At 37.5% G+C, this 22986-nt stretch overlaps 1 protein-coding gene across 2 annotated transcripts in view; it reads left to right on the top strand.

The window, feature by feature from the left end:
* KIAA0825 (KIAA0825 ortholog) overlaps window positions 1-22986 on the top strand; it is a 446146-nt gene that overhangs the window by 2838 nt on the left and 420322 nt on the right. For both annotated transcript variants that reach the window (XM_064274127.1, XM_023547725.2), the window contains exon 2: window positions 15034-15181. The gene's annotated coding sequence lies outside the window, so the exon portion shown is untranslated. The remainder of the gene's footprint in view (window positions 1-15033; window positions 15182-22986) is intronic.

Here is a 22986-nt window from a genome sequence, read left to right as displayed (position 1 = left end):
TCATACTCAGCATCTAGCACTGTCCTTGGCATGTAGTAGGAGCTCAAAAACATTTATTGAATGAATGATTCCTTTTAAAAAGGTCTTTTATCCACAGGAAAGTATTTGTACGTGTGCTTTTAAAAAAAGGATTTACCACATGAATAAATGCATATTTATTTGTCATTACTCAGTCATCACCTTAATGTCCACTCCACACACATCCATTGAAGGCAATGTGGTATCCTGTAAAGAAGACTGGACTGTGGGACAGAAGATGAGTAAAAAGCTAATTGTTATTGAGTGTTTACTCCGCCATGCATTGTTGTACATAACCCTTACAGCACGGAGGGGTAATTATTATCCTCCATTTGTTGTTGCTGTGTACCGTCAAGTTGATTCCGACTCATAGCAACCCTATATGACAGAGTGGAACTGCCTCATAGAGTTATCTACCGTGTAATCTTTACGAGAGCAAATCGCCAGGTTTTTTCTCCCTCAGAGCAGCCAGTGAGTTCGAACTGCTGACTTTTTGGTTAGCAGTCAAGTGCTTAATCATTGTGCCACCAGGGCTCCTCCATTTACGGATGAGAAAACTGAGGCACAGGTAAGCTCTGTAAATCACCAGTTATTATATGCCAGAGCTAGGATATTTGAACCAAAGTAACTGACTTCAGAGGCCATAATCTTAACTGGTACACTATACTGCCTGCTTCAGAATACTAATCCTAGCTTGTCTTTTAACTAGGTGTGCGTGCAGGAAAATATTTTTCTCTGGGAATCATATTTCTCATCTATAACATGTAGGGGTTGGATTGTATGGTCTTTAAGGTCTCTTCTAGTTCTAAAATGTTCTGACTTTATTTGACTCTCAAATATTTTCTGAATATAGTAGTTCTGGTATTTTAGAAAACCATTATATGTGGAGTTTTGCATGCATTTATCTGTCTTACACGTTAATAGACAGAACAGATCATGTTTTTGTACCAGAAAAAACAAGACCAGAGTTAAAAAATCTTGGCCATTTTTTTTTTTTTTTTTTACCATTTTATGATCCTAATAAGTCACTGAACCTTTATAAGCTTATATTTTCATATGTAAAAAGGGTCTGAAAGACTGCTGATAGGGTTCAGTAAGATGAAATATAACCAGTTGCCATTGAGTCATTTCCCATTCATAGTGACCCCATGTGTTTCAGAATAGAACTGTGCTCATAGGGTTTTCATGGCTGTGACCTTTCAGAAGCAGATCACCTGGCCTTTCTTCTGAGGTGCCTCTGCGTGCATTCAAACTACCAGTTTTTCAGTTAGCAGCCACTCAGGGCACACTGCCTGGCATAAAGTTGTCACTAAATAAATATTGGTTCTCTATCCCGTAATCCCATGAGGGTGAAAGAAGAGCAGTGGATATAAAAATGCTTTGTAAATCGACTCAACGGCACTGGGTTTGTAAATTAGACAAAAGTGAAGAATCATTTCATTTATACTCGAGCGGTAGAGTTATATACACACAGAGTTATTATATAAGGGACAATTTATATACTGTCGTTGAACACAAAGCATGATGGCAACACAGAGAAATGAAATTTTGCTTCCAGTTGGGCAGATGAGGAAAGACTTGTTGAAGGTAATGCTGAGTTTGGACCTTAAAGGGTGGTAAGGACAAGGGAAAATGTTTCATCAGAGGATGCAAAGGAATGTGTCAGTAAAGAAAACAGTGCATAGTTCACTTTAGAAATGTAGAATGGGTGAAGACTGATAACAAAGTTTAGAAAGATAAGGTGAGTTCAGGTCGAGCTGTGGATAATAATGTGGTCCTGTTAAAGATATTCAGCTTCTCTCAGAAAGCAGTGATTTATGTGCATAACTAGGATGGGATGGAGGGGTGGTGGTGGTGGTGTTCTCTTTGTTATGGAAAATAATACCCATTTGATAGGTGAATATACAAATAAGCCAAAAAGAAAGAAATGAAAAATTGCCTATAATCCCACCACTCAGAAATAACCCCTCACCATTTTTTCTGTATGTTTACAGATTTGTGTATGTTTCTCTTAATAAAAATGATATCACACTGTCTTATCTGTGACCTGCTTTTTTTGTGTGTGTGATACATCATGAATATTTATGTATTAATACATTTGCTTCTATGAAATAATTTGCGTGACCTGTATACTATCTTATGAATGTGTTATAACTTAAAGCAGACTTCCCACTGTTAAGATAATAGTGCTATAAATGATTTTATAGTAAAATATTTTGACATATTTATATCTATTTCCTTATTGCAAATTATAGGAGAAATGATGATGCATGAGTCATACACAATATAATACCTCTGAGGTGTATTGCCATATTAATACAATTAAAAAAATTTTTTTTTTTTAAAACAAGTAGAAACCCTAGTGGCGTAGTGGTTGAGAGCTATGGCTGCTAACCAAAAGGTCATCAGTTCAAATCCACCAGGCGCTCTTTGGAAACTCTACTCTGTCTGATACGATTGCTATGAGTTGAAATTGACTCGACAGCAGCGGGTTTTTGGGTTTATATATAAACTTGGAGCATAACTCAGAAGGTGCGAAAGGGTGTATAATGAGAAATTAGCCTCCCTTTCACCCCCATACTCCATTTGTATTGCAGAGATTCTAATGTTTAGATACACTTTGTAGAACTGAGGGTACCTTTGTAAGGATTAGAAAAAGGTACCCTTTCCTCAGGGGTGATAGTCCTGCAGGACACATGACTTGGCAATCAGAGTGTAGGCTTCCCTTGTTTGGGTACTTTTATGCAGGACACACCTACATAGCCCATGAAGTATGCCAGCCACAGTTTCCTTCTCCAGACGCACCCGATGTTACTGGATTCTTGTGAATCTTTCAAAGAATGAAGTGTTGTCTTTTCATCAGCTTAGTGGTACCAGATAAGCATCTTATACCCCAGCCCCATCTTTGTGTGTGTGTGTCGTTTTAGGTATGTGGTTATCTTGGGCAGTATTGCTAACCTTCATGTCCTTGGAGAGAGAAAAGAAGGGTGATACAAGCAAGGCTATGAGAGCTTGCAACCAGATCCCCCTGGTACCCAACACACACACAAACACTTTTATCCTGTCTTGTCTTGTATGCACCTCATTGGTCTGACCCTGCCCAAACCCATTACCATGCAGTCAATTCCAACTCAGGGACCCTATAGGACAGAATAGGACTGCCCCATGTGGTTTCTAAGGCAGACTGCCACATCTTTCTTCCAGGGAGTGGCTGGTGAGTTCGAACCACTGACCTTTCAGTTAGCAGCTAAATGCTTAACCATTGTGCCACCATGGCTCCTTAATGGGCTTACAGGCAGCCATATCCACACTTCATTTGGTAGTGAAGTAAAGTCCAAATGAGTGCCAGGCCAGCATTCCGTTGCTTCTGGACCCCGACAAGGCATTCTGAGCTAACAAACCCAGTATTCATGCTAACTGAAAATCTAGTTTCCTGCTTTTTAAAAAAAAAAAAAAATTGCAAACTCTTAATTTTTTTTTGTACATAAAATTAACAGTTTTCACAATCGATAATTTATTGTAGCATTTTACTTCTATAATAAAAATACGTATATCTCAAGCGACTGATAGGGTTTCAACATATGAAACATATAGGAAGATTTCACTCCAAATTACATCCAGAATTCTTACCATATTTGAAAATGAATAGAAACTAAAATGAAATCAAATGACATACCTTGTTTGTGATACTGATGCAATTTATACAAACATTGGGCACACAAAAGTTAAGAGGTGCCAGGAATTCAACTATTTGTGTTCTAAAACAAAGTCCAAAGCCAAATGCAGATTTCGGCTACATGTTGAGGTCAAGACCAAACTTCAGTGCGTCCCTAGAAATGCATTATATATAAAAATAATAAATACACTAACAGCTAAAAAAAGAAGAAAAAGAATTGTCTTAGTCATCTAGTGCTGCCATAACAGAAATACCAGAAGTGGATTGCTTTAACAAAGAAATTTATTTTCCCACAGTCTAGTGGGTTACAAGACCAAAATCGGGGTTGGCTCCAGGGGAAGGCTTCCTCTGTCTGCTCTGGAAAAAGGTCTTTGTCCTCAATCTTCCCCTGGTGGAGGAGCTTCTCAGGTGCAGGGACCCTGTGTCCGAAGGACGTGCTGGGCTCCTGGTGCTGCATTCTTGGTGGTATGAGGTCCCCAACTCTCTACTTGCTTCCCTTTCCTTTTTATCTCTTGAGAGAGAAAAGGTGGCACAGGCCACATCCCAGGGAAACTCCCCTTAGACTGGATCAGGGATGTGACCTGGGTAAGGGTGGTGTTACAATACCACCGTAACCCCTGTAACATAAAATTACTATCACAAAATGGAGGACAGCCACACAATACTAGGAATCATGGCCCAACCAAGTTGATACATATTTTTGGGGGGACACAATTCAATCCATGACAGTCATTTTGATTAACTTGGCAACATGGCATAACACAAAACAGCTGAGAGGACCTGGTGTGAACCCAAACTTATGCACTTACATTATTATGATTTTGAAGAAGTTAGTCTTTGAGCCTCAGTTTATTCATCTGTAAAGAGGTAATAATATCAACTTTATAGATTCATTAGGATTAAATGTGATAATGTTTGTAAAGTACATAGAAGCAATAGAAATAATTATTAGGGATCCTTCTAACTTTGTTTTTAAATGAAGTATAATTGCTTCAAAATAAGGCCTGTGACTTCAACTCTGAAATCAAGCAGACTTGAGTTAAATCCCAGCTCTGTCACTAGTTGTGTGACAATGGGAAATTTACTTTTCCACCCTGAATGTGTATTTATTTGCAAAATGAAATAGTAATAATGTCCATTTCACAGGGCTGTGGTCAAGATTAATGAAATAATGCATGTGTAGATTTTAATATGGTGGCAGGTATAAGTACTTTGTTAGTTTAAATCCCTCGAGAAGCAAACGCCAAGATTTAGATGTGCAAGAGATTTATTGGAGAAACTGCACATGAAGGATAAAGGAGAGGGAGCAGGAGTAGGAAGGAAGTGCCTTTATGCCTCAATGTAGGCCTGACAACTATGAAAGGAAAGAGGAAGGAAGGAGGGTTGGTCATGAAGAGTCTCAAACTTCAGCACTGTTCTAAGAAAGCTTCAGGCTGGCTGATGGGGAACGCTCAAGCCAAAGTTTTTGTAGGAATCCTATGTTGCCATAGCATTCAGCATCATATTAGCTATTAATAAATATAATTGACAGTTGCCACATGCTATAATTTACACGTGTGTTTGAATTTTAACTCTTAAATTTTACTGCCCATCTTTATCTCCACAAGAAAAATACAATTTCTAGTGCCAAACACTTACATTAACATTTGAGGGTTATGTTCTTACACCAACAACTTCTTATATATTATGATAGAGTTTTGTTAGCCAGAACAGTAAAGAATCACAAGATCTGTTCCAAACAATTGAAAAATGCAAATATTAGCTAACCAACGAATTTTTGACATTAGGTGGTTAAACACAGACTGTTGTCTAAATACCTGAATTCAAAACCAAAATCAAACCAGTTGCCATTGAGTTGATTCTGACTCATGGCGACCCCATGTGTTTCAGAGCAGAAATGTGCTTCACAGGGTTTTCAGTAGCTGTGATCTTTTGGAAGTAGTTCACCAGGCCTTTCTGCTGAGGTGGCTTTGGGTGGGTTCAAGCAATCAACCTTTTGGTTAGTCACCAAGTCTTTGTTTATGCCACCCATGAACTCCTGAATTTATGTAGCCAATAAATATACCATCATTCTCAAACAGCTGAATATGTTAATATCCATAAGTTGAATATTAGCTTAAAATTGGGTGCCCATTTCCCTCCCTACCAAAGATTCCTCTGTGCCTTAAAAGACCAATCTGTAGTTTTATAGGCATTCCCCCCCCCAACTTTTGTTGTTTTTGTTTTTAATGAGAAGCATTTGTAGAGATCAACCAGCTCAGTGCTTGTCAAATGGCAGGCCATAACTCGTCAAGTTGGTGAGGTGTACCCTCCATTTTTGTTTTGGATATGTATGGCTTCAAGGTTTGGCTACTGTGAATCAACACTGAATGTGAAAGCAACTGATTTAGACTAACTTTCTATTTCTACATGAGGAAATTAGTACTAAAGAGATGATTTAACCTGCCCAGATAACTCAGAAAACATGTCTTAAGAATCTAAATTTAGGGCTCACTCTTGTATTATGCTTCCCGGAAAAGAGTTCTTATTTGCTGTGCTTAGCACATACAATTACTCTGTTTTCCAGCTGATTGATGTGGTAGTACTTGTTATGGATTGAATTAGTTGCCCAAAAATATGTGTCATAAATCCTAACCTCTATGCCTAGGAGCCTTGGTGGCTAGTGGTTAAGAGCTTGGTTGCTAACCAAAAAGTCAGCAGTTCAGATTCACCAGCTGCTCCTTGGAAACCCTACAGGGCAGTTCCACTCAATCCTATAGGGTCATTATGAGTCAGAACTGACTCAGTGGCACCTAACAACAACAATGCCCATAGTTATAATCCCTTTTGGGAATGGGTTGTCTTCGTTATGTTAATGAGGAAGGATTAGTGTAGGGTGAATCTTGAGTCAATCTCTTTTGAGATATAAAAGAGATTAAACAAGTGAGTAGAGCAGAGACTGGGAAAGAAAGATGCCAAGCCACGTGAAGACTGCCCAGGAGCAGAAGCTCAGAAGAGACAAAGACCTTACTCCAGAGCCAATGAAGAAAGTCTTTCCCTAGAACCAGCACCCTGAATCTGGATTTCTAGCCTTCTAAACTGTAAGAAAATAAATTTCTGTTTCTTAAAGATACGGTCATAGCAGTGGTAGATAACTAAGACAGAATTTGGTACCAGGAGTGGGATGCTGCTCCAAGAAATACCTACAATGTGGAAGTGATTTTGGAAGTGGGTAATGGGTAGAAGCTGGAAGACTTTTAAGGTGCCTAATGCTAAAAAAAAAAAAAAATTTTTTTTTTTTTTTTAATGCTAGAAGTATGGATACTCTGGTGGTGTAGCGGTTAAGTGCTACAGCTCTTGACCAAAAGGTCGGCAGCTTGAATCCACCAGGCACTCCTTGGAAGCTCTATGAGGCACTTCTACTCTGTCCTGTAGGGCCCTATGAGTCAGAATCGACTCGATGGCAACGGGTTTGTTTATTGGTTTGTCATAGTAAAAGTTCAGATTGACTTGAAGAGACTGTTGGTAGAATTTTGGATGTCAAAGGTAATTCTGGTGGGGGCTTAGAAGGAAGTAAGGAAAGCTACAGAGAATTCTGTTGTCTTAGAGAATACATGGCACCAGCGGCAGAATGTTGCTAAAAATGTGAATGTTAAACATGCTTCTGGTGAGGCTTTAAAAGAAAATCATGAACAGGTGATTAGACAATGGAGGAAGGGTGATACTTTTTATGTAGTGGCCAAGAACTTGTCTGAATTATGTTCAAATGTTTGGTGGAAGAAGGTAGTTCCAGCTACAACCACGTGACCAATTGTAGAATCAAGGACTGTAATTATTATGAGTATTATTATACGTGTGTGTGTGTGTGTAGCAAATATTTTTATTTTCTTCCCTGTCATGTATGTATATGCCTCACTGGTTTTGCTTCTCTAGGGAACCCAGCCTAAAACAGTGCTTTTCTGTTGCTTTCATTATTTCTTTGCTAAGATTTGCTATAATCTCTTTCCATTGAATGTCAGGGAGGTTGTGCAGCTATATTTGCTTCTTGTCACCTGAAGTTACCCTTCACCTGTATTTTCTCTTCAGTGAGCCCAGCTAATTCAACAGTTTAAATCTACAGTTTACCAAAGTTAAACTGAGGACTGATGGGAGCTCTTTGAGGAGGATTAAACTGATAAAGTCTTAATTCTTCAGTAATATAAGTGAGGACTATTTTGTGCTTTCTTGTGTCGTGACATTTCCCCCCATCATCCTTGTGTTTTGTTTAACTTTCTCTGATCAAATATTTTACATTTTACAAATGCAAGTTTTACATGTAATCACATGGTTATGTATTTCTTTACAATTTTTTAATATATCATTTTCTTCTCCAGCACATAGTTGTATCTGCCCTCAGAAATGTCCATGGGCAGTTAGCTGCTCAAAGGTGAGCTATGCCCTCTCTTTTTCAGAGATTGATTAGGAAGGAGTTTGGGAGTGGGGCCGGTCATAAACAGAGCCCTTCTAGGCTCTATGTTGTCTTTTGTACCTGCACTGTTCTTTTGATTAATTTTGCCTGGTTATTATCTTTCTCAGAATTTCTTATTTATCTAACTCAGCAGTTGTCAAACATGTAGTCTCCAGTGTTACTTACAGTCTTAAAATCGCTGAGCCCCTCAAAGAGTTTTTATGTGTGTGATTATATCTATTTATTGTATTAGAAATTAAAATATGAAAATACCAAAAATGTTTATGCAGTAATAAACCCATTACATGTTAATGTAAGTAGTATTTTTTAAAAATAACTCTATTCACTAAAACAAAATTTTTAGGGAAAGGCTGACATTGTATTTTTGCAAATATCTCTAATGTCTAAGCTTAATAGAAGACACCTGGATTCTTAGATCTGCTCCTGCATTCCATCTGTTGTGATAGTTTGTTTTGATTGAAGTGTGTCAAAAAAAAAAAAAAAAAAATCCGGCCTCACGCAGATATGTAGCTGGAAAGGAAGGAATGTTTTAATGGTCTTTTCAGATAATAGTAACTATTCTTTGATTTGACACTGAAACAAAACAAGTGGTAGTTTCTAAAAGTTTAGTTGCAATGTGGAATCTGAAACCATGTCAACAAACTTTTTGTACTCTATTAGCTTTTAAATCCATTGGACTACTTTGCATTTTGATTGCATCTTTTACAAACACATAATTTTGTAGCATAATACGTTGGCCATTTGGAAAACATAGGCTCGTTGATTTTTTCTAATCTTCCAAATCTTGATACATTTAATTGTGTAATATCAAAAAGCCTATTTGTTAATATCACCAGCAATCTCATCAGAAAAATCTTGAAGTATTCGGAAACTATTAAGCTGACAATATACAAATTTTCTAAAATTCTAATCTTTATTTGAAAGCTCAAATTTTTAATATTGGCAATAAATATGTCTGATACATTCCTTGAAGTGACAGCCCAATTGGCTGATTTTCAAGAAAATGGTGTATTCAAAGATTGAGTTAATAAAATTAGTAGTTTTTAGTACTTTATCAAGGATGTTATTAAGCGAATCTAGCATTTTTTTTTTTTAATTCCAAGTGCGTGGTGGTGAAAAAAAATGCAATGACTACTGTGGGAGGAAGAATAATGGCTCACCAAATATGACTACATCCTAATCTCTGGAGCTTTGACTAGGTTATAACCAAAACAAAACAAAACCAACCTGTTGCCGTCTAGTTGATTCCAACTCATAGCCACCCTATAGGACAGAGTAGAACCGCCCCATAGAGCTTTGAAGGAGCACCTGGTGAATTCGAACTGCCAACCTTTTGGTTAGCAGCTGCAGCACTTAACCACTTTGCCACTAGGGTTTCCTGAATAGGGTATGTTACTTAGCAAAGGAATTTAAAGTTGTAGATGGAATAGAGGTTGGTAGTCAGTGTATCTTAGAATGGTAAGGCTATCTGGGGTTAAGCAAGGGAGTCTAATGTAATCAAAAGGGTCTTTGAAAGTGGAAGAGGAAGGCAGAAGAGGAATTTGGAGTGATGCGATGTGACAAGGACTCATCCTGCATACTAAAGAGCCAAACCTGCTGCCGTTGAGTCAATTCCAACTCATGGTGACCCTGTAGGACAGGGTAGAACTGCCCCATAGGGCTTCCAAGGAGGGCCTGGTGGATTCAAACTGCTGACCTTTTTGGTTAGCAGCCGTAGCTCTTAACTGTTTCACCATCAGGATTTCCATATCATGGCCATGGCCTCAGGCAAATAAGATAGTTGGCTCTCCCTATTCACTCACTTCCAAGATTGTCACTTGTACTGATAATTCTGCTGCGCTTAATCTCTATCCACCCCTCCGTCTGAAGGAAGACCCTTTTAACCATGGAAGAGAAGTTGCCAATCTTAATGGTCTTCCCCACCCTGGAAGAACCTCTGCACTGATTGAGTTGGCATAGTGGTAGCAGGAAAAGCTCCAGGTCAGAACATCTCAGGGTTCTACTGTTTTTACCTTAAGAGCAGCAGTTTTACAAGTATAAATGATTTTTAGATTGTTATATTCCTTTGTCAATTTCAAGAGCACAAAAATGATTGCGTTTGTCAATTCTGTCCCTCTTTATAGTTGCTTTCTTGGAAGACTACTTGCTGATCTGACTTAGCCATAGTTGGAATTCCCACTTCTGGTCTTGTTTTATGTATTAATTTTTTCTTGACTCTCTTAGGATGGTAGAAAATCTGCACGTTCTATTAATGATTTATCTGTTTTCTTTAGAGGTGAATTTTTGCTTGATCTTGTGAAAAAAAAAAATCTTTTCAAATATCCAGTGATCCTTGGCTATGCATTTATATTAGAAGAGAAAATTAAAAAGCTGCATGGAAATTATATTTGGATGGTGCTAATTTTATTTGTACAGTTTGATTTAGAGTGAGTAAGTGGGTATTATGGATTGAATTTTGTCCCCTAAAAATGTGTGTCAACTTGGTTAGGCCATGATTCTCAGTATTGTGTGGTCGTCCTCCATTTTGTGATCTGATGTAATTATCCTATATGTTGTAAGTCCTAACATCTGTGATGTTAACTAGGCAGGATTAGGGGCAGTTATGTTAATGAACCATGACACAATCTACAGGATTATGTTGTATCTTGAGCCAATCTCTTTTTTAGATATGAAAGAGAGAAGCAAACAGAGAGGAGAGGGACCTCATACCACCAAGAAAGAAGATCCAGAAGCAGAGTGCATCCTTAGGACCTGGGGTCCCTGCACTGAGACACTCCTAGACCCAAGGGAAGATTGACGACAAAGACCTTCCCCCAGAACTGACAGAGAGAGAAAATTTCCCCTGCATCTGGCCCCCTAAATTCAGACTTTTAGCTTCCCAGACTGTGAGAGAGTAAACTTCTGTTTGTTAAAGCCATCCACTTGAGGGTATTTCGTTTATAGCAGCATTCGATAACTAAGATGTGGAGAACCATTATAATGCTGGAGGCCAGAATGAGTAGCCTTTTTTTTTTGGAGCACTCATATTCATACCAATTTACCTAGTTTTCTAGACCATTAATTTATTTCTTCAAACACAAACTTCCCCCCAGTTAATTGTTTTTCTTGTTCATAGTCATATATTTAATACTAGATAAGAAAAAAACAAGAACAAAGCTGTTGCTTGTACAAAAGATGGGAAGAAGAGATTAGTATTGCTTGACAAATCTTCAGTTGACTGTGTATTGTATCCTCATGTCTCACTCACACTTCTGTCATGGGTATCAGATAATTCCTTTAATTTTAGTCCTTTCTATACACATTTTAGAGTTTGCCTTTTCCCTCTCTGTTTCATCAGGGAACATCCTTTCGTCTCTCTTAATTTCTACAAATTTGTAGTGATGGTTTTCTCATTCTCTTCGTTGTTTTGGGCTTATATCTGTCCCTCACCCCAGCATGCACACCTATATTATCATTTTAAGTGGATCTCTGGTGGAAGAGGAGAAAATCACATGTTGATTGACCTTCTCTATTAGTTTCCTAAGGCTGCCATTACAAATTACCACAAACTTGATGGTTTAAAACAACTGGAAGTTATTCTCGCACAGTTCTGGAGTCCAGAAGTCTGAAATCAAGATGGCAGCAAGGCTGTATTCCTTCGTAAGGCTTTTGAGGAGAATCCATTTATTGCCTCTTTCAGCATCAGGTGGTTCCAGGCATTCCCTGGCTTGTGGCTGCATCATTCTAGTCTGTGCCTCCTTGGTCACATTGCCTTCTCCTGTTTTGTCTGTGTTAAATCTCCCTCTGCTTCTTAAAATAATATATGTGATTGCCTTTGGGTCCACCTGAATCATCCAGGATGATCTCTTCATCTGAAAATTTCTCTTCCTAACCCCAAATTTTTGAGGTTGCAATGTAATGTATACATGGTCTCTTGGGCCCTATTTTTGCTTCTTCTTTTAGGTATTTTCTTTGTTGCTTAAAAACTTCTTCATTGCCTGAATAAACAGAACACTTCAATGGCCACCGAAGCAGGGGTGGGCGTTTGGGAACCATGGCTTTAGGGGACATCTAAGTCAACTGGCATAATAAAGTCTATTAAGAAAACATTCTGCATCCCACTTTGGAGAGTGGCACCTGGGGTCTTAAATGCTAGCAAGCAGCCATCTAAGATGCATCAACTGGCCTCAACCCACCTGGAGCAAGAAAGAATGAAGAACACCAAAGACACAAGGCAACTGTGAGCCTAAGAGACAGAAAGGGCCACGTAAACCAGACTACATCAGCCTGAGACCAGAAGAACTAGATGGTGCCTAGCCACAGCCAATGACTGCCCTGACCGACTACACAAGAGAGAACCCCTGAGGGAGCACGAGAGCAGTGGGAAGCAGACCCCAAATTCTCATAAAAAGACCAGACTTAATGGTCAGACTGGGACTAGAAGGACCCTGGAGGTCATGGTCCCCAGACCTTCTGTTGGCCCAAGACAAGAACCATTCCCAGGGCCAACTCTTCAGACAGGGACTGGACTGGAATATGGGATGGAGAATGTTAATGGTGAAGAACGGGCTTCTTGGCTCAAGTAGACACATGAGACTGTATTGGCATCTCCTGTCTGGAGAGGAGATGAGAAGGCAGAGGGGGCCAGAAGCTGCTCGAATGGACACAAGGAGAGAGAGTGGAGGGAGGGAGTATGCTGTCTCATTAGGGGGAGAGCAATTAGGAGTAGTAGCAAGGCGTGTATAAATTTTTGTATGAGAGACTGACTTGATTTGTAAGCTTTCACTTAAAGCACAATAAAAATTAATTAAAAAAAAACTACTTCATAGTTTTTCTTTATAGTGGATAATTGACACATCTTTAAAGAAGCTGTTTATTTTGTTTTTATTATTATTGTTGTTATCATTGCTTCAATTACTACCTTCTTTACCCTTTCCTCTGTCCCACTCTCAAGACATTCATCTTTCCCCGGGTAAACAATATTAATGACTGTGTGTAACAGTAAGTCTGATTTTTCTCCCTGGTCAAACTGAGTGGCCGAAAGCATCAGAAGGGCATTTCGCCCTAGAGCAGACTGACCTTGTTATCAAGAAAGCAATTTCAGTTATTTATGGATTTTTCAAGAAACCTTTTGATATCAGCTATGAAATGTAGGCGATGGGTTGTAAATCGGTAGTGGTTTGCTACTGTTGGCATCCTCATTTTAGTTCTTAGATAGGACTCAACTGTTTCCTTCACTGTAATTACTCTGTTTCCCTTTTTTGTCCGAACTGTTTTCCCAGAGTAAAAGTCTGTTTATGATGAAATACGAACCGGAAGTCAGCTTGGGATAATCCACGTTAGTACCATTTAAGCACTTGTAAAACAGACGACAGAGAAAGGCAAGAAGACATTCAATAAACATTTTAAGAAGCATTTGGAACCTTCTTTTTCTCTGTTCCCGGTTGACCTAATCCTAAGCAAGAGATTAAGTTCCATGATCAATTTGGTTAATTGTAGCTAACAAAATAGCCTTTTCTGTTAATTAGCAAATGTATTGTTTCACTTCTTTTTTTTCTTTTTAGTAAGGCAAGATAAAGAAATAAAGTGTATAGATTTTGGGAATTAAGAAACAAACTCATTATTTGTGCATGATGTGAAACTACAGAAAAAAATAAGGAGTTTCTCAAGTATGCTGGATAAAAAAGCAATATACAAAAATTATATATATTCACATAAGACCAAAAAAACAAACCTGCTGTCAAGTCGATTCCGACTCATAGCAACCCTAAAGGACAGAGTAAAACTGCCCCATAGGGTTTCCAAGGAGCACCTGGGGGATCCAAACAGTTGACCTTTTGGTTAGCAGCCGTAGCTCTTAACCACTATGCCACCATGGTTTCCATATATTCATATATATGTAAAAAAAATGGGGAAATTTTTTGCAAAGAAACATTATTCATAACAGCATTCATACTCTGAAGTGCCTAGAAATAAATAACCAAGAGATGTGCAAGACTCCCAAAATGGGAAAATAATAAAGCTCTGTTGTGTGACAATAAGACCTCGATGAGTGGAAAGATAGTATACATGACTTGGAAAACAACATTTAACAGATGTCCATTCTCTCCAATGTAATCAATGCAATCTCATTCAAATTTCTTTTTTTCAGGGGAGAAATTTGACAAAACATTCTAAAATTACATGGAAAGGCAAATGGCCAAAGACCAAGAGTAACCACAGTTTGGCTTTAGTGCATGGAAAGACAAATAAAGCCTTACTAATCAAAATGTGGCACTAGTTAATCAAAATGTGGTCCATGGCATCACCTGGGAGCTTGTCAAATATACAGAATCTCCGGACCCAATCCCATTTTTACTGAATCAGAATCTATTTGTAACAAGATTTCCAAGCAATTAGTGTGCACTTTAAAGTTTGAGAAGCACAGGCTGGGAGAGCTGAAACAGACCCACGTGCAAATAGCCACTGACTTTATGATAGAAATAGGACTGCAGAAGAGTGCGGAAAAGATGGTTTTAATAAACAGTTCTGGGGCGACTGGTAACTAAACAGTAAGAAAGTAATTGGACTGAATGACATTGCTTGTTTTATGTAGTACGCCATTCTTTACTGTCTACGAACTCTGTTTCTTTAGGAGTATTCGGTTTTCAGTGAAAATAGGAATGTTTTGGATATGCATTTTCCTAGGTGCTCCTGTTATCCATGTACCTATAATATATGGGTCATCTTGTTAATAAGCTTTCCTTAGATGATGCATGTCTTCCTATTTTTCTGGCATCTCTCCCTTATGGCTCAAGTCCATGTGTTATAACTTAACAATAGTACTTTCACCACTAATGCAGGTAACTAATGTTGTGGATAAGTGCCCCCTCCTATTGTGACAGTGCTAAAGCTTTGGCTAATTATTTTATAGGTACACTTAATATATTTTGGGAAAAACTCTGCTGAAGATAATGAAGACAGAGCAGCTTTTTTACTGACAGACTTGTAAGGAAATTATTTTCTACCTACTTAAGATTAGAAGACCAGCTCATTCCTCCAGTTTTCTGAAACAAAAATAGGTAAGAAATGTTTTTCTTCATATTTTGAATAATTTGCACTCTGCCTGCCCAGTTTCCTTGAAGGCTCCTATGTAATTCTATTTCTTTGGCCTCTAAGAGAAATCAGTTAGCATTTTCCTCTAGGAAGTTAGTGTGCCAGCCAGCTGTCAGCTTTCTGATGTACCTGATCTCCAATGTCAGGGGAAGCACAATTCAATTTTAAATCAAGTCTGCACGACAATGCAGCAGGGCTGCCAGCATCTCTCTTCATGTTTCTTTCTTTGAAATTCCCCCTTCTATCCAAACTGTATAGTTTTATTTTTAAATCCTTTGTGTGAGATGAAGCCACCACTGACTTTACTTGTCTTTAGTTAAAAATCAATGATTTGAGTGAAATAATCGGTAAGTATTTCTGTTACCGTTTCTCATTTCTACAAAATAAAGTACCAGTGCTTGTTTAACTTATGACTTGTCTAAACATGTTGAAAGCATTGACTATAAGGCATAACACTCAGACTCTGAAAGGGAACTGTGACAAGTTCACTCAAAAGGGAACAGAGGAATAATTTATAAAAGGCATTGCAGATAATGATGCCAGCCAGCTACCTATTTTAAAATGCATCCATCTCACCTTTTAACGAATTAGATTTGTCAACAGCAAATGTTTTATGCACTGCGTCTAATAGAAGTGGCATGTTGGAAATGCAGTGCTTTGAGGTTGGCTTCTTCAAAGCTTTAGAGTATCTTCAATTCAAAGAAATTTTTTAAATAATAGATATTAAAAAGTTATATTTAAATAGTGTTAAGGTTGTGACACAAACACCAAATGACAAAATTCAGGAGTTTCAAAGCAGGGGCTGACATGCCATCACTATTTCACACAGTAACTGTGTTTTAAATGAGGAGTGTAACCGACTGATTTGGAGATCGTGTGTCAGTTTAGCTTTGAATTCTTTTTCTGTTTTAGTTGGTGTCACAACCTTAATGTCAGCTTTTCAAATAGGTTTCTACATTTCCTTTGGTTTGGGGTCATTAAAAAATGCATACGGTAAATATAAGAGGCATAAATAGGTCACACTGAAGTGGAACTCCTTGCTTCTCTGGAGTTGGGAGACAGCTAATACCTGCCTTACAAGTGGAAAAAGTTGGCTCAGGCGTTTTCAGTATTTATGCATTTCTATTTTTTGGGAATTTGATTCAGACCAATGTGAACCCAAATAGCAACACATGATGTCATTATAATTCTGTTCACACTCTATTTTTGGACCGTCTTATGCCATTTGATCTTATTGGTTGTTCACCTCTGTAGATGTTAAGATTTACAATGTCCACAATTGATTTACTTTTATTTTTTTTACTAAAAGTACAAATTAAATCTGATAACCATTTCATTTGAAGAATATCTTATCGTTGAGGACAGATGAACCCTGCCTTAAAAACTTTCATATGGCAGTCCCTTTCATAAAGCACTTTTTTTACGTATAATCTTACATACATTTTTAGAAGTAATACTTGTCATAGAAAGTAAAACATTATCATCTACATTGTGTTGCGTGTTTAAAAATTTTTTTTACGTAACATCAGATATTTACGGAACAGCCATGAGCATTCCTTACATAATATACAGGGAAGGAGAGGAGAGAGAATAATCTACTCATCCAAATTCCTTTCTTTTCCTCGATTTTCCTGTCATGATCTCTCAGGGCAGGCCCCCATTGCCTTTGTTGAAGCTGGTTTTAATTTAGAAAAATAAACATGATAGAATCTGCTCCAATTTGTCTTTTTTTTAATCACCTGTGTTAAAAAAAATCAAAGGTGAGGAGTCAAATTTTCATTGACCTTTTCGCCCTGATTCGTAAAGATACTCACCAACCCAAAACACTGCAAGCTCTAATTTCTTCCTTGACAGAACCACCACATTTCACCCTTTCTAGTTGTTATTACTGACTGGGAGAATATTAATGTTTCTTTTCCATTCTTCTCTCTCATTATTTTTCAACTAGTGTTGAATACGAGAAGTATCTAATAGTTTTCATTTGGGCAGGAGCTGTGAAATTTTACTTTCATTTCTGCTCCTAACTACTTTTCCTTCCTGCTGGTCCCTCGCATATCAAATACCACATCATTGTTAAATCTCCATGATTCTGACAAGTAATATTCTTTCTAAGCCCCAGTTCTCAACGGCAAAAGGTAATTATGCTGCATTGTGAAGTGTTTTGAAAATATGTACAGTTTTCTGTTAAGGGTTTGGTTAAATTTACTTATTTAAATTTATTTATTTAACCAAACTTATTTAAACTAAGGAGCCCTGGGTGCAGTGGTTAAGCACTCAGCTGCTAACCAAAAGGTTGGCAGTTCGAATCCACCATCTGCTCCATGGGATAAAGATGTGGCAGTCTGCTTCCATAAAGATTTACAGCCGTGGAAACCCTATGGGGGCAGTTCTGCTTTGTCCTACAGGGTCACTATGAGTCAGTATCAGCTCAATGGCAACGAGTTTGGTTTTGGTTTTTGGTTTTATTTGAACCAGAGCAATACCCTTGTTTGAACAAAATTTTTTAATCATTATTATTGTTGTTACTAATAGTAGTTTGTATTTTTATTTGGTAAAAATGAAAAATCTTAAACAAAGCTGTTTCTAAATTCAGAGGAAGCTATTCAAGTAAATAAATTGAAATTCGGTGTACACCTGCAATATAAAAAAGTTTTCTGGCATACACCAAAAATGATCTTTAAATATTATAGGCCAAGCCAGCTTCCTACAAATTCATTTAGAGCAATTTCAGATTTATGTATTTAATAAAACTGGGTAGTGGATCGAACTTACATATTTAATGCCCTTCAGTGTACAGTGATGTTGTAGTGACTCCCTGGAAAAGAATGATGTGATTTTCTTTAGTGTTTCTGCTAGATCAGTCAACTCTATAAATGGCCTTCTAATGAGATGCAATATATACTTTTCAATATTTTTCAATAATATTAATAATAAAAGATAACATTTGTTCAGTGCTTTCTGTATTCCAGGGACTATCGTAAGAACTATTCATGGTTATCTCATGTAATGCCCATACCAACCCATTATGAGTTCACTATTTTGCAGATGTGGTAGAGACACACAAGGAGAAGGTTACAGAGTAGTAAGGAATGAAGCTGGGATTCAAACACAAGTGTTGTGAGTCAGAGCTCACTCCCTAAACTCTTCCTACTCAAAATGTGGTCCCTGAACCAGTGGTGTCATCATCACCTGGGAACTTATTAGAAATCCAAGATCTCAGGCCTTACCTCTGCCCTACTGAAAACCTGCATTTTAACAAGATTCTCAGGTGGATGATACTGTAAAGTTTGAGAAGCATAACTCTAAACTACTATGTTATCCAGCCCTTCTACACAGAATTCAGTAGCTTTTAAAACAATAGGCTGCTATTTTTATGTGTAATGTGATACTGAATTCCCACCTTTATGCTATTTGGGGGATCCCTATCATGTATTACATGCATTTTAATAAGATACAATAATTAAACATGAGCAGGGATCCAAGGTAGACTCCAGTTATTCTGATACCAACTGTGTAAAGAACAACAACAACAAAAGCCTCAGAACATAAACAGCAAGGCCTTTTTTCTGCAGTAGCACCACCAGCAGCAAGCTAATCAAATAATATAAAGTTTCCTTTGCTTTAGTGAACAGAGATATAGGAATTATTTTTAGAAAGAATGTTACTCTTGAAAATAGTTTTTGAATATAATTATCTTATAGATCCATAAATATAATAAAACAACTTAGTTGGTGAGTAAATAGTTTACACATTATATAATTTGAATTATTTTTAGCACTCCAATTTCTCTAAAAATATCCTGGTTTCTATGGTACATATACACAATGGAATACTACGCAACAATAAAGAACAATGATGAATCTGTGAAGCGTCTCACAACATGGATGAATCTGGAGGGCAATATCCTGAGTGAAATAAGTCAATCACAAAAGGACAAATATTATGTTAGACCACTACTATTAAAAACTCATGAAAAGGTTTACACACAAAAAGAAACAATTTTTGATGGTTATGAGGGAAGGGAGGGGTGAGGAGGGAAAAACACTAAATAGATAAGTGGTGACTTTGGTAAAGGGTAAGACAATACACAGTACTGGGGAAGCCAACACAACTTGTCCAAGGGAAGGTAATGGAAGCTACGTAAAACCAAAATCAAACCAAACATGTTGAGTTGGGCCGATTCCAACTCATAGCGACCCTAAGGGACAGAGTAGAACTGCCCCATGGGGTTTCCAAGGAGCACCTGGTGGATTCAAACTCCATAGAGACATCCAAACTCCCTAAGGGACCAAATTACTAGGCTGCAGGCTGGGGGGAACAAGGTCTTAGTGAATGTCTAGCTGAATTGGTATAACATAGTTTATAAAGAAAATGTTCTACATTCTACTTTGGTGAGTAGCATCTGGAATCTTAAAAGCTTGTGGGGGCCATCTAAGATACTTCACTTGTCTCATCCTGTCTGGAGCAAGGGAGAATGAAGAAAACCAAAGACACAGGGAAAGATTAATTCAAAGGACTAATGGACCACAAGTACCACAGCCTCCACCACACTGAATCCAGCACAACTAGATGGTGCCCAGCTGCCACCACCAACTGCTCTGATGAGGATCACAATAGAAGGTCCCAGACAGACCTGGAGAAAAATGTAGAACAAAATTCTAACTCACACACACACAAAAAAAAACAGACTTACAGTTCTGACAGAGACTGGAGAAACCCCAAAAGTATGGCCCTGGACATCCTTCTAGCTCAGTGATGAAGTCACTCCTGTGGTTCACCTTTCAGCCAAAGATTAAAGATTAGACAGGCCCATAAAACAAAAATGGGCACAACAGCCCAGGGCCAAGAGCAAGAAGGCAGGAGGGGACAGGAAAGCTGGTAATGGGAAAACTTAGGTCAAGAAGGGGAGAGTGTTGATGTGTCATGGGGTTGGCAACCAATGTCACAAAACAATATGTATATTGTTTAATGAGAAGCTAATTTGCTCTGGAAGACTTCATCAAAAGTGCAGTAAATAAATAATCCTGGTTTGGATGATAAATTACATGGTCTTTTTATGTACATATGCTTTATTCCCTCACTCTCAAATTCCATTTCTTCTTTTCCAAATGCTGCCGGATATTTATACCTGACTGTTTTTTTTTGTATCTTCTATACGTCAGATTCATTAGTTCTAATATGGACACCCCGTTTCCTCCTACCAGCTCTCTCCTTCCTCTCATCTTTCTCTTTCTCTTATAACTTTTCTCCCAGTCACTTAGGCATAAAATATTGCTAGATAGAAGCGCTGATTCTTCTCTCTGTTTTACAAAGATCATTCTGGTGGTAAGATAGAGAATGAGTTAGAGGGAGATGATGCAGAATATAAACAGACTGTTTAAGAAACTGCTGCACTAATCCAGATGATGGGATTTAAATTAACACAGGGAAGTAGGAGGGGATTGATGCACATAAGATAGAAGGAAAGACTGATGACGCCTGTGAGGTTGGTGAGAAAATGTTAGAATATGGGGGATGATGGCCACATTTCTGCCATGAATATCCAAATTGATAGTGGTGCTGCTAGCTATCATCGGCATCTCAAGAGAAGAAAGATGTTTCAGAGAGGAGATAATAAAATAGTTTAGGGGCATGTTGAGATCCAAGAGAATTTTTTAGTAGGAGGCATGGATGTAGATGACATTGTCCAGTCAGAGGACGAAGGGGAAGGGAAAGAAAAGGAGCTGGCAAAGAAACCTTAGCTCTGGTGTCTACGATAATGTTCAGGGAAGGAGTAGGGTAAACAGTGCCCTAAAAGCCAACGGAATGGTCTTTGGTGAAGGAAGAACCTGGGACTAGTGTCAAATGCAGCAGATTGGATAGATGACTTATGTCTGGCAATTGGAAGACACTAATAATTTTATGAGGAATTCAGACCTACCTTAGAAAGGAAACGTTCCCAGAAATATTTTACAACTTGGAAGTTTTAGATTTAAGTTTAATAAATTAAACTTTATAGATATAATAGTCCCTTAGTCTATTTTTCCACTGTAGTTTTTATTAATACTCCTCTACAAACTTATTGTCAGTTTTTATTTCTACTCTGACTTTTTTCAAGTTTTACTCTGAGTGTACAAAGGCATATTGACCATTATAGAGTGGACTTTTTAATTGTTAAGAAAACCAGTTTATTATAATTGACATGAAGAGGTGTACTAAAAATCTAACTTTAGATTAGTCAATCCAAAATAATTTAAAAATCTACTTAGATTTCAGTCTTAGAATCTGTTTCTCAATGGTGTCTATGGCTAAAATTTTAACTAGTTTACATTTTGATTTATGAACTCTTTTCAAAATCATATTAAGAATGTATTCTGTATATTAGTCTTTATTTAGTAATTAAAGTGCCTACTTTAAGTAGCTTTCCTCCTGTGATCTATGCTATGCCAACACATGTCTTGTAGTTCATTTTGATCCCTCACATTTGGTATATGACTCATCTTCTAGTGGAAAATGTTGGGTTCTTTCATCACAATTACAGTCATTGGTCTGATAATCCTGTGAGTCAATCTACACAAAACAAGAAGCTCATATCAAACTCCTGGCAGGTTTAGTTAAAATTAAAATGCATGTTCAACTGTAGAGATTGTCAAGTGTGGAAATAATATTTGTCCAGTTGGACAGCTTTCTTTTGTAGTTGCTAAATGAAAGTTGAGATTCTGTCTGCTTCTTGAAAGCTTCTGTGTCATGAAGGTAATTTGGTCTGTTTGTGGTTTGACAGGAATTATTAAAATCAGATGAAGTGAAGGGAAGCAAGTGTGGGAAAGCAAAATTGACACTGACACTCTCAGTTATTTGCAGCTTGGACCATGATGACTACGTTGGTATGATAGATTCACTGCTGAGATATGTTAAGCAGCAAATAAAGTAAAAGGCAAGTATAGTGATGGATTTTCAGGTTTAACATGAAGAAATCCAATATTTACTTTCACTGATGGCTTTTTAAATAGACTTTTAAGGTCATCTCATGTGAATTTATTTTGACCAATAAAAAAGTATCCTTCTATTGAACTACAGAATTAAAAAATATTCTGCAAAGAATATATGACAGAGATTAAATATTAAAGAAATAGATCACATGATTAAAATCATTGAATTTTCAAAGTAGAAGCATCCTTAAAGATCATTTTTATCTTTTTTTAATAGAAACTGTAAAGCAATGTAAAGCTTCACATTTATATTTTATTTGATAGCTAAATCTTAATCCTGACTTTTCATCACAAGTATATTTTCTTACCCCTTGCCACAGTATTTTAAAAAACAGTTGTGGGTAACTTTTTCTGTTTAACAATAATATACAAATTATAGTTGCATGTTGCCTGTAAGCAGTATTATCTACTTTGATGAAGTAAATCCCTTCCGTGAATAAGATTTTCTCCTGAGAACATCCTTAGTAGAGGGAGTAATAGCTAGGAGCCTATTTCAAGATATTAGTCAAGGAGAGCTATACTAGAAAAATAGAATTAAATATAAGGAAATACATATCAAGGTAAAGAATCTGCAGTCCTCTTGTACCTGTGGAGAACCCTCAGAGATATTTAAGCAAGGCAGTGATCAGATTTGGTTTGTAAAATGAGAAGTCTAGTGCCAGTGTGGAAGGCTGACTAGAAGGAAGAGATGAGAGCTTTGGAGGCTAGATAAGAAGCTTTTCCATTTTTTTTAGGAACAAATAATGTCCAGATTTGTGACACTGATAGCAAAGACAGAAGGAAAAGCCACATTTGAGAGAGTT

This window comes from Loxodonta africana, chromosome 2, assembly GCF_030014295.1.
Source record: "Loxodonta africana isolate mLoxAfr1 chromosome 2, mLoxAfr1.hap2, whole genome shotgun sequence".
Taxonomy (NCBI): domain Eukaryota; kingdom Metazoa; phylum Chordata; class Mammalia; order Proboscidea; family Elephantidae; genus Loxodonta; species Loxodonta africana.
This window is presented reverse-complemented; position numbering and strand designations above follow the sequence as displayed.